The following is a 12,935-nucleotide window of genomic DNA, read 5'->3' as shown; positions in this document are numbered from 1 at the left end:
GATGTCCATGTAGGAAAATTTTGCTGCTTACTCAGAGCAAAATGTTTTCAATCACATCTTCATTTTGGAGAAAAAGGAGAAAGATGTTCTCTTCATTTTGACATGTTTAGTAATTTGAAAGAGTACCAAATGTTCCAAGTTTATATTTTCTAGCTCCTAGAAATTATGGAATTCCTTGTTTCATAAAATTCATTCTCCTCTTGTCATTGAAAGTGTACAATACAATCAAATGAAAATAAATACTATATTAAAGCATGTATTCCTCTACTGATAAGAAACTGATAAATCTTGGTCATTATGTTTTGAAAAATTTTAGCTTATTTGCTGATTGCTTATTTGTTAATTTAAGATTTAAATTCGGTTGGTTAATCTATTCTCTATTTTGCTATTCTTATAAAAAGCAAGCTTTCAATTGTTTCCTCGATTTATCTTTTTAGATCTCCCTAAACCTTGCTGAATGAGCAGCATATGGCTTCTCTTTGGACCTAACCCCAAAGATGGTTAAGAAAACTGAACACAGATAGTCTCACTGTAATTTACATCATTTGTGGAAATGCTTATTTCTTTAGTCGTGGGCTTCTTTCATCTATAGCCACGCAGTTAGCACAGAAATGATATTTAAAAGCTCTTATGTGAGGACCAGGTAGAGAACTATTTGGGCAAAGCAAGAATAGCTCGATTGATGATAGGAAGGCTGAATCCTAGATGTTATTTCAGACTTGGTTTTGTTCTCCTCAAGGGTCATATAGATAACGCTCATTAAACTTTCCAGAGTGTCCTAGAGGCATACGAGAACCCAAGGTTATCACTTAAAACAAAGCAAATGAAATGACCAAGCGCTAGCTTGGCTGACACTGAATGGAACCGTCCACAATAGTAGCAGTCAGCTACATGAAAACCTCACCTTAGCCCCGTTGTTACTAACAGCCCAGGTAAAGCCCAGTCTTTCACTGGAACTGAAAAAAGCAATTCTTTGCTGCCAAGTAAATGGTGGATCCAACAGCAGATAGGCATGGAAAATAATATTCTTCCAAGTAAAGGTCTGTATGCATCCAGTTTCTATAGCAGAATCAAACCTAGACTCACGAATACCTGCTCAGAAACACCAGCACGATATCATTCTATCACATTTTGCTCCCTCCCTTCCCTGAAAGATGTACTTTTAGAAAGTGGTGTAATTAGAGATACTTAACTACACAAGTATGCATGGGGGAGGCAGCGGAAGTAAAGAGATTCAGAGACTGCCAAGTAAGAGACGGGCAACCAAATTTTTTTTAAGTTACCAAAAAATCAGTGCAGCCTCAATACTCTGGTGTGCTCACACATGCCTCCACACATGCATGTGCTCCCCATATGCTTGGCATTTGCCATTCTATGTGCCTAGAAAGGGACTTTACTCCCTGCCATAATCTCTAAATTAGCCTTTCTAACCAGGAAATCAGAGACCATAAACAATAAAAAACACAAATGTCTTCATCATTCCCCCACAGATTCCCATTATTATGATGGTTGTATTGCTACGCGCAGTCTTGGCTTAAAGAGTGGAGGCTGCTATGACCAACTTCGACCCCCAGACTCTCCCTGACTCTAGTGCTAGGAGCATCTGTATCCCAAGCCCGAACTGAACATACAACAAGCCTTCTGAAAAATAAGGATGCACCTTGTACCCAAGCTCTCACAAAGACTCACACTGTGGGAAACGCTTTTAACTAACTTAAACAAGAAAGTCTTACTTGGGAAATTGACACAGCCTGAAAAAAAAAAAAAAAGAGAAAGGATTCTCCAGTGTGAAACAAGGCTTCTGACACAAGCAGCACTAAATAAAAGTTCATTGAAATAACCAAAGGGAAGGAGGGAGGGAGGTTCAGTGATCAACTGCATTTGAAAGAGCTGCTTTAGATCCACCAGGAAACAAAACCACACACAAACCTACAGTATCACCTAAATAGTGTGAGTTGTCAATAGCTTCTCAGGGGAAGGACAGGAGGTCAGAACAATATTATTAATAATTAAGCATGATTTTTTTAGCAAGTGCGGTTTTTTTTTCTAAACTTAGTCAGGTGCCATCATTCTATAAAGAAAGGATCATTTATCCTGGGCATGAAGTGGACACAGTGGTGCTGCTACAAAAATAAAGCAGCCAGATCTAAACCATGAAAAACACTCCGGCGCTAAAAACGGATACTCTCATTACGCCTGCAAAATTATAGGTTGAGCAGGTGCTGCAAGCCGCCAAGGCTTCTGCTGCCACCGCGGCCTTCCTCTGTCCCAAAGCAGCCTCCTCCCCTCCAGTGGAGCTATGCGACAGGAAATGGCAAGATACATTCAACATTCAGGGAGCAGAGGCTGAGACCACCGAAGCTGTTCCAAAGCAACAGATGTGACAGTCAAACCCAGACTGGAACACTTTCCCCACACAGCAATGTTTGAAAAAAGAGTGCCCCTCACGCCTGAAGGCATTCCACTGCATAGGTTTTGTGACTTCAGGGGAACATTATCTATGTTGCTGTTACTGGTTGATAAGTTACACTCTGAAGGCAACATCTATCCAAGTCTTTTAAAATTAGTGATGCTATAGCAGGATTTCTCAACATTGGGAGTACCAATATTTGGGGCCAGCTAATTCTCTGTTGTGGGGGCCATCCTCTGCATTGTAGAATGATTAGGAGCATTCCCTGGCCTCTACTCTCTAGACAACAGTAGCATCCAGCAATACCCCTCCAAGCTGTGAAAACAAAAATGTCTTTAGACATTGCCAATCATCCCCTGGGGAGTAAAAGCACCCCTGGTTGAGAGTCACTGCACTAGATCCATGCAATGGTATAACTTTAAAATCAAGCATTGAAAAGTACATGGTAAATCTATCTGCTGCCCTAGAATTATCGTTGAGATAAAGAGTTGCATGAAGAAAAGCAGAGGCCAGAACAATACCTAAGCCCTTATTTCTTATAAAGGGTATGCATCCATATGTATGTTTCCACTGGCTTAGAAAATTTCTGGAAAGAAACATAAGACGCTGTTAATCATGCTTGCCTCTGGAGAGGGGGCTAGCATTGACACTTTTCTACTATTCCAGTTGTTTGCAATACTCATATGCTCCTTTTCAATGGTTTTTAAAATAATCTTAACAACTTTTCATATTTTTAAAAGTCTAGCATTCAATATATTTTCAAAAATAAAACTAGGGGTCTTTTTGTTTTATTTTTTAGTCAATTTACAGAACAAATGGGGCTCTCGGATCCCACCTGAAGCCCCAAGGCCTCAGTTGGGGGAGCTGGGTCCAAGGGCTCAATACCATCCATGCCAGCCTCAGTCAGCCCTGGCTGGGAAGCCTGTCAACTACCACCTCCTACTTCAAGTGGAAATCAGGAGAAAATGTGAGAAAGTGCCACAAGCATCCACAAATGATTGCTTGCTGTGTAGCAATCTTAGCCCTGGAACAAGATCACAGGCATAATGGACACAGGCATCATTTAAAAGGGATGTGGAGGCAAGTCCCGCCCATCGGTCTGCAGCCGTCCAGGACTGGAGGTTTCCTGCATCACGTCTGTGTGCAGTGGTCAGAGAGGGGGTGTGTCCATGTTGCATACATTTCCTTGTTTTCTCCAAAAACCTTTCATTGCATTGTTAGTTTCAGGAGTCCCATTTCCACCATTCAGAATGCACTCCACAGCTGTATGACATGAGGTCATTTGCTTCTGGGTTCCAGCTCCCCATCAGAATCACTAAGCAAATGACATGAGGAAACTAAGGAAATGTCAAAATGCACGGTCCCAGGCCTGACTGAGACTTCTGGAATCAGAATCTCTAAGTATGGAGCCTCAGAGTCTCAGTTTTAACATGTTACCAGGTGATATCTATGAAACTTTCTGCTCGTTGTAGGGGAGGAAGACATTTCCTCTACCCACTGCAGGTTCTTCTGGCCAGAGAACGAATTAAATTCACATGAGACAGAATAGCAGGAGAAAATTAAACAAAGCTTTATAACATGTATACATGGGAGAGGCTCAGGCAAGCTGAGCAACTCGCCAAAATGGCTGAAGCCACCACCTTAAATATCATATCCAGCTAAAGACACAGGAGGATGTTGGGGGTGGGAGGAGTCAATTACAGGAGGTTACCAGACAAGCACAATAAACAGGAATAAGATTATTATGCAGATTTAAGTCCTCGCATTCTCTATTAATAGGAGTTTCTAGAGATAAGGTCATCCCCCTTCTTCCTGGTACAGAGAGGAAGACAACTTTACAGATGGAGATTTCCCTTACAAATGTAAATGTCTCTTAACAAAAGGGTAAGTAAATTCTACTTTTCAGTTCCTTTCCTGTCTGCAGTGTATTAAAAGTAACCAGCCCCAAATAATCCTCATGCCAAAGAGACAGATCTTGGGGTGGTCAATTCCAGGCCCCCACATCATCAATTTCTTTGATTTTCAGGTTGAAATCAGCATCCGATGTAAAATGTAAGTGACTTTCCCAAGTCCTGAAATCTAAGAAATTTCTCAAAATTCTCCATGAAATCAATCTTGAAACAGTCAAGAGAAGTTTATTCATCAAAAAAGAAGTGTCTTGGGGCCAGCCTGGTGGCGTAGTGGTTAAGTTTGTGTGCTCCGTTGCGGTGGCCCAGGGTTCGCTGGTTCGGATCCCAGGCACAGACCTGCATACCACTCATCAGCCATGCTATGGTGGCATCCCACATAAAAAGCAGAGGAAGACGGGCAAAGATGTTAGCCCAGCAACAATCTTCCTCATGAAAAAAAAGGAAGATTGGCAACAGATGTTAGCTCAGGGCCAATCTTCATCACCAAAACAAAACAAAAAAAGAAGTGTCTCAATCACTCATGATGTTCCAAGATATATTTAATATCCTCAATTATAGTCCTTTGGGCTGACTGCCACATAGATAATTAATTGCTTTACACAATTTGGGGTCCTTGGGCAAAAGAACTAGTCACTGCCTAGAATGCCAAGGTGACATGTGACAGGTTCTGGAAGCATGAGGAAGGTTGTGCAAGGCAATGAAGTGGAGAAGCAAGAACAGAACAACTTCAGCAAGGAGTTCAGTGTGGCTTAAGCATAGAGGATGTAGCGGGGAATTCAGGGATCAAGTTACAAGTTAAGGTGATACTAGGCTATTGACCCAGAAGGCCTTACCTTTCCTCTCAGCTTGACTAAACTTTAGGCACATTTCTTCCTGACACTAGGCCCCTGCACCTTCCTTTTCTCAGAGCACTTACTTTAGAAAACTTAGAATTGTAAATTCTTTCTCTCCGCCTTCGAGATATACATCGTCTCCCAACCTCTTGCCAGTTTTACAACCCAGGATTGTTCTTCTCAAAGACCTGGGAGCCATGCTTTTGAAAGGTGATCCTCAAGAAAGATAGCGTCCCTGTCTCCCAGTCTCTGAGGGAGGGGAGGAGCCTACCTTTGATAAGCACCAATTAGCAAAGAGACGATCCAATCACATTGACCAACCTCCCCCATCCCAACATCCCCGGTACTTTTCCATTAGTTCACTCCAATGCTTAAAAACTCTTCCACTTCTGGTTTAGTGGAATTGAGTTAATCTCTCTCCCCTATTCTAACAGTCTTGACCCCTTCTGCAAGAGTCTTGAGCAAAGTCTTGCTCCACCATCTATTTTCCTTTGACAATTTTTCTTTCACATTATTGAAGGAATCTGCATACAAGGAAAGTCTATTTCTCAACTTTATCTCAAAGGCAATGAGAAGCCAGTGAGGTCTGAGAGCTGGGGTACAAGGATCTGAGTGGCTGTATGCAGAGGTAATCAGATTACCAGTGTGCAGACAGTGTGGACTCAGAGATTTAACCATTGGGAGTCAGAGTCGTCATGAGGCCATGAAGGAATTATGCCTCAAACTCTCAATGTGGTTGCAAAGCACAGAAAAGGACAGCTCCAATATTTGGGGGTGGGGATTACTGATGAGATAGAATTTGGCAGCTAACTAGGAGAAAAGAGGAGTGAAAGAAAAAGAATTCAGAATGATTCTGAGATTTCTAGCTTGGGAACCAGGTAAATGTATTTATAGACAAAGATAAGGAAATCCAATTACCAAAGAGTCATTAAATGAATACAATCTGCTCTTATGTTACTATAAAGTTATTATTTTCAGTGTTTATCATAAATATTTTAGAGTTAATGATCTGGGATGGGTTTCACCTGGGTAGTTGGCTGATTTTTCTCATTCCTCCTCTTCCCACTCAGCATTAAATAACTGGCATCCACTCTCAACAAGCATTTCTAAAATACTCTTCTAAGTCACTGCCAAGAGGGAGAGTGTGTTTCAGATCAGTGTGTCTCAGATTTATCACATGAGTGGGCAGATGTGAGAGAAAAGGAGAATGAGGTTTGGCAATCACAATACAGAGCCGAGTTTCATTATTCTTAGTGAGTTCCAAAAGACAACAGACAAAGGCATCCTCATAAATGATTGTCCAAATCAATTCTCCTCCCGCGACACAAGTTTCAGCCCTTTTCATCTCATGGGCCATACAAAAGAAAAGGACCCAGATGCCAGGAACAGGGAAACGAGTTGCATGAACTGTGCTAAGACCAGATTAACATCTACCTACCCCCAGGTTATGATTTCGGCACTTTCTACCACCATGGGTGGGAGCTTCAGGGCACTGGCTGGAGGATTCCAAGGTCTGTTTTGCCATGCTACTTTGCAGAACTCCACAATTAGCAAAGTGGGAATACTGGAAAAAGTTTCTTTGTTTCCTGGCACAGCCTAGAGGACTGAAAGCATGGGTGGCTTTCTACCTTGACAGAATTTGGTAAATAAGCCCCAGGAGCCTCTAAGCCAGAATCAAGCCAAGGCAGGTAGCAGCAGCTCTGTGCCTAGGGGCGGGAGCCAGCGGGGCGGAGGTCTAGGCAGGCCTCAGCCCATCCTGGCCCAGCGTGGGTCTGGCGTCAGGCCTGCAGGAGGCTGGTCTCAATGTGGAATCACTAAATGCTACAAATAAGGGAACAGTGAAGATGAAAGTTTTATAGGTTTCATAGTAATAACACCATTCAGGGCATGAAAACTTCAAAGTCCTTTTACTAACAAAGTCCAACTAATCCTAACTACACCCTAGTGAGCCAGGTAAGCAAAGAAGGACTATTATCCCCATTTTATGGAGAGCACGGAGAGGGAAGCAGCTTGCTCAGGGCTATAGGAAGATCAGTGTTACTCACATCTTGGTAACTACCAAGTCCAGATTCGGACAGCACACTGCCTTGAGCGCCTGCAGTGACTCATGCTGCAGCTGAAAATGCAGGGAGGGTCAGCTGAGGAGTCTTTCATTACCTAGAATGGAACTTGTGATTAGATTTTATTCAAAATAAAAGAAGTAGACATTGTTTTCAGTTGTAGCTTTAATAGCACTAAATGACAGTAATTTTGCCAAATTAGAAATGTCTGACTTGAGAAGCTGGCAGACTCCTCTATTACTGGAATGTAGACTGTATGATTTTGATAAATCTCATCCAGAGCTGGACCAGCTTCCTCAGGCCTTCTCCCTGATGGTGGCTCCTACATTCTACCACTTTCCATGGCAACCTAAAAAGTGTAGATATGAGCACTAAACATTCCTTAGCAATGTTTTTATCTTCCCTTAAATAAATTAGACTATTTTTGTGAATATTTATTTATTGTAAAAAATTTTGGAAACTACAAAAAAGTAAAAAGAAAATAACAATAGTGAGTGATCTCTTGGTGATGGATTATAAATGATTTCTCGTAATATTTGTATGTTCTAACTGTAAATCTTTATTCATGTAAATACATTTCTATTATGTACAACTGGGGTTACTCTACCTATTTTTACCCAAATCTTTGCCTATTATTCAAAAACGGCTACATCCCATCAAATGGATGGTTATTTAGCCAATCTCCAACTGCTGGGTATTTTGGTAGTTTCCAATTACTGCCTTCATGATAAACATGTCTCATAAATCTTTCTGATTATTTCCCTAGGACAAATTTGTAGAAGATAAATCACTGAGTCGGTGGATTCATACATATTTCAAGCCTTCCATATACACTAATATATTGTTCTCTAACCTGTTGCATCAATTTCCACTTTCATATGCTTTAAGAGATTAGTTTTCTGATCCCTCCAAAATTTCTCTACTGGTGGGGCTTATGAGTGGCACTAAGTTGCAAATCATGGCTAGGGCATTTGGCATAAAGCCATGTCTAAAGGAAGCATGGATTTTAGTCAGATGGAATACTTATTTGGGGCAGTTAGTGAGGACTGCCAGAGAATACAAAAAGCTAACATTTCCCCATCCCCAAAAAACCCACCATCATTCATAAAGCAACTACTGAAAACAACTCACAGGTAAGGGCTTGCAAGGAAAGTGTCCCCATTTTGCAGTTGAGAAAAATGAGGCTCAAAGAGATTCTCTACTTGGTTGATGAGCCAGGATGCCAGTCCTCAGTTGTCTGCTCCATCCCACTGAGCTATAAATGGGAATCCTAAAAGTGCCAGGGACCCTGAGCAGGGTGGGTAAGAGGCCCTTTGCATTCATGGCTATTTTCCCTCCTCTTCTTCCAAATTACCAATGGCGGAAAAGTTTTCAATCTCAGATCCAAAGTCACCTCCATCCTGCAGCGAGCCCCCAACAGGCTTGTGTTGAAGAAATACTTTGTAAGAACCTTGGGGATTTAGCCTACTTTTATTTAAACCCTAAGGCACCATGGTTTAGAGGGCAAGCATTGAGTCAGCCCCCTATGGATTTTAGTCCTGGCTCTGTCACTTACGGTATGTGTGACTTTGGTCACACCACTCACTCTTCATTTGTTAAATGAAGATGAGTGAGAGTTAAAGGAGGAAGTGCGTGCAGAGGGGGTATCCCAATGGCTTGAACATGGTAAATCCTCAAGAAATGGCAGCTAGTAAAGTAGACACATTAGGAGAATGCCCGCTGTTGCAAACAAGGTAATGAAGACGTAGCACAGGCATTCTACTCAGAAGGAGATAGAAAGAAATCCAGCTTGCACACACAGTAAGCTCTATCCACATGATGCTAGGGTATTTCCCCGGGCTGCATTACCCCAGCAGGCACAATTAGAAAAGTTCCAAGAGTGGCGAATTCTTTGTGCCTGCAGTGTTTGTCTCAAAAGAATTCTGCGGTAATCTCCTGCAACGGCTAAGAGCTTCGGCTCTGAGAAAACAGACAAAACTAGATACCACAAGCAACTCTGTCCAGCACTACTGTGCAGCCTTGAGCACTTACTCATCCTCTGTAAGCCTGTGTGTAACATAAGGACCATCGCAGTACCTACCTGCTGTGAGAAGTAAATGAGATAACACTACACGTGCAAAGGTTAGCATGACAACGCCTGGCACATAAAAAACTAATTACAGATATGGTAATCATGAACGCTGTTCACCTATCTTCCTGGGGGCTCTCCTTCTAGGAGGTGGGACCTCCTTACCTCTTTGAAATTAGCCACGGCCACATGATTTCTCTGGCAGATGTAAGTAGAAGGGACCCATGTCCCTCTGGAAGCCTTTATAAGTCACTGTTCGATATTGCACGTTCTCTTCCTCCCTATCACAATGACCCTCAATGCTCCAGGTGACAGCAGCCCCAGAAGTCAGCCTGCCACCTGGAGCAAGGATCTCCCAGGTCTGGGAGCAGAGCCTCCACTAACTTCATATGCACAAAGAGCAGAAATGAGAAAGACATTTGTTATTTAAAGTACGAAGATTTGGGGGTTGTCTGTTTGTAACCTGGTCCATTGGATTGATGGTGACATTTGAGTAATTTGTCAGGCTTGTCCAGTAGAGCTGGAAAACAGATCCTAGCGTTTGGTCAAACCATTAATAAGTATGAGGAGGACTTTCTCATTTAGAGGAGGTGGCTGAGGAGAAAGGCTTTTCCAGAGCCAGGTGAAGTTGAAGGGGAGACCTTGGCGCAGGACCCTGTGGGACCGGATTCTGCTTTCTCCCCAGTAAGGCTGAGTTTGATTTAGGAACTAGGAGAACCCAATTCCTTCACATCCATAGATCGCATCCCTAAAGCTACATGAAGGGCGATTTGGGTGCCTTGAGGAGGAATGAGTGATAGGGACTAAAAATGACTGGGATGATGTCTCAGTTCCCACAGGACTCCACCTGTGGCTCTCCCCGCAGCACTGCCAACAGGGCACCTGCACAGAAACCTAGTTAGCAGAAGCTGCACAAAGATAGAATGATCCACTCCTGCCCAGAGTGCACATCCCAGCTCCCAGAGGTTTCTGTATCACCGATGAGTCAATCAGGGAGAGAATGATGCTGTGGCCTCTTCCCACCAATCCATAACCACCAGAAAGACAGGAAATGCTTCAGTACCAGATTTATAACTAGCCATGACTTCAGACAATTCAAAAAGATCGTTTCCAAAGCAACCGGTTTTTGGTTCGATTAGAATAAGCAAAAGAGATTTTTTTTTTTAAATATCCAAAGCATGTAGCATAACTAACTCTTACAAGGCACGTGTGTTATGTTGAATAACTGTTGCTAGTAGCAATTTTCTCAACCAATAAGTCCGCATGTATCCCTTTTAACAAGATTCATTAAATACCTAGCTGAACAATACAGTTATAAGCAAACTCATTTACTCAAAATTAAATGTTCTGCGGTACATTTTTATTTCCAGTTTCGCTTGAAGGAAGAACACAGAAAAGTAGAAAAAGTAACAACCTGCTACTCTTAGTAAAAGGATGGGATGCTCTTCACAGTATAATATCTATAATGCAAATTATTAAAAATGGAGCTAGACATTGTCCAACTAAAGAAAGAGGTATCAACTCACTTCTTTTCTCTCTCAAAATCCATAGTTAGTCGCATGCTTTCTAAAGGCATCCGGCCTATGGGAAATCTTTCTTCTACTTTTTCTCTAAAAGCTTGGCAGGGTTCGGCTTTGTTTTGCTTTTGTTTTTCTTCTATCTGCCTCTTGACACTTTTGAGCACAAAAAAGACATCATATAGTGAGTGCTCGGCAAGAGTTTTTTGTTTTGATTTTTGTTCTTTTATGGCACCCCCTGATAACATTATGTGACTTTGGAAATCAACTCTGTACTGTGCGAATAAGGTATGAAATGAAAAGTTCCTGCCCTCTGTTCAAAGAACAGAGTTAGTCCTATTAAAGCTGTATTGTATTTTCACTGTATTGCTCTATAGGCACAGAAATAATCCTTAGCTAGCTCTGAGGCAAACAGTCAAAGGAATTGTCTCAAAGAGCAGACCCCGAGGGGATAAGAGGGTTGGGAGGTGAAGGCGGGAAGTAGCAAAAAAAAACTAATAATAACTTTTGTTCACTTCCAGATATGTTCTCAATGTTTTCATAGGTCTTTTTTCCCTCATTGTATAATCTGCATATATCCATTGCAGAAAATTTATAAAAACATATAAAAATAAAGGAAAAAATGATTCATAATCTCACCACCAAGAGACAACACCATTATCATTTTGGTTCATTTCTTTCTGGTCTTTTGTCTATTCATAATTATTTTTAGAAATATATATGTACAATACATAAAGTTATATGGAATTGATATGATAGAGGATACCTTCCCACGCATATAAAGTGAAATCCTTTAAAAGCAGGATTTTTAACAATTGCGTGATAGTCACGTTATTTATGCAGCATTATTCACTTAATTGTTTCCTTACTGGTGGTCATTTCTTTGCTCCATATTTTAAATTGTTTATTTTTTTCTGTTTTCCTATGTATTCTCATAATTAACAAGAATGATAAAAACAAGTTTAAAAAGAACTTTAAAAGTCTACCTGTAAGGAACAGTTTTACCTGTGAATTATGCAGCTTTAATTAATATATCCCATTGGCTGAATATGAAAATCTGTAGTAAAAATGAGGAATACTAACTGACAAATAAATCCAGTACAGACCAGTAAAACAGCAGGGAATTATGACCCTGGGTTCTCACTCTCCAGGACAGACAGAGATGGGGCTGCCAAGACCAAGTAGCCAGTCAAAGGGAGGGAATAGGCAGGGCATAAAGATTTGACCCTGAAACTTTGTCCAGATCTGAGGTTCATTATATTAACTTGGGAGAGGAGTGAAAAGGGAGAAAGAGGAGAAAAGGAAGGAAGGAGAAAGAGACCTGGGGAAAGAAGGAAAGGAAGAGAGAATGAAGCAAGCCAGGGAGAAGGGCTGGCGGAGGTGGTGTGCACAGCCCACGGCAGGCTGGCACAGGGCTCCTGCCGAAAGCCCAGCCTGTCCAGCTGGCACAGAACGAACACATGAGCCTCTGCACATGGGTCCTGGGGAATCAGGAGCCAAGAACTGGAGAACTGATGCGCTCTCATGGGCTGGGGGCAGGGGGTCAGATTAGAGGGTAGGAGTCTAGATGCTGGAAGCTGGAACAGCAGAGTTGGGAATCAGTGATCAACAGGGTCACCAGAGTGACAAGTCCATCAGTGACAACAAGGAAAGAAGCCTTCTGTAAGGTGAAGAGTTCAGTCCCTCAGAGTTGAGTTCCAATGATCTGATTCCATGAGCAGAAATGACTTTCCACTGAGTCAGAGCTTCTCAAGAACACCCAGCTGAGGCCAAGTTTGAACGTGTGGAGCAGGGCTGAGCCTGAAGGCAAGGTTAAACCAAAAAGCCTGCCAGTCAAAGGGCTTCAGGAGGAACAGGCAGATACCAGGCACACCAACTATGATGGATATGAATCGAAGGCAAGGATAGACCTTCCAACCCTGAAACAGGAGTGTGGCTTGAAAAAGACCGAGGAGTAAATAGGCATGTCTGAGAAGCACATTAACTGTTTTTTTTTTTTTTTCAGGACATTCTGATACTTCATCTGAAAGAGTCTGTGTGTGTTTTAAAGATTTATTCATTTGCTAAGTAATTAGGAGAGGAATACCCACCATGTACAAGAGGCTATGGAATCAATCTTCTATCTCAAAGAACCGGA

The 12,935-nt window shown here is 41.9% G+C and overlaps 1 protein-coding gene across 3 annotated transcripts in view; it reads right to left on the bottom strand.

Moving 5' to 3' along the window:
- Positions 1 to 12,935, bottom strand: part of SEMA5A (semaphorin 5A) — a 459,076-nt gene that overhangs the window by 364,304 nt on the left and 81,837 nt on the right. The window contains exon 2 of one of the 3 annotated variants that reach the window (XM_046672376.1): positions 7,199 to 7,310. The exons of the other annotated variants lie outside the window; for them this stretch is intronic. The gene's annotated coding sequence lies outside the window, so the exon portion shown is untranslated. The remainder of the gene's footprint in view (positions 1 to 7,198; positions 7,311 to 12,935) is intronic. 3 annotated transcript variants of the gene reach the window in all.

The sequence above is a fragment of the Equus quagga genome, chromosome 9 (assembly GCF_021613505.1).
Source record: "Equus quagga isolate Etosha38 chromosome 9, UCLA_HA_Equagga_1.0, whole genome shotgun sequence".
In the NCBI taxonomy this organism is placed as follows: Eukaryota; Metazoa; Chordata; class Mammalia; order Perissodactyla; family Equidae; genus Equus; species Equus quagga.
Note: the sequence above shows the minus strand (reverse complement) of the source record. Positions and strands in the feature narration are given on the sequence as shown.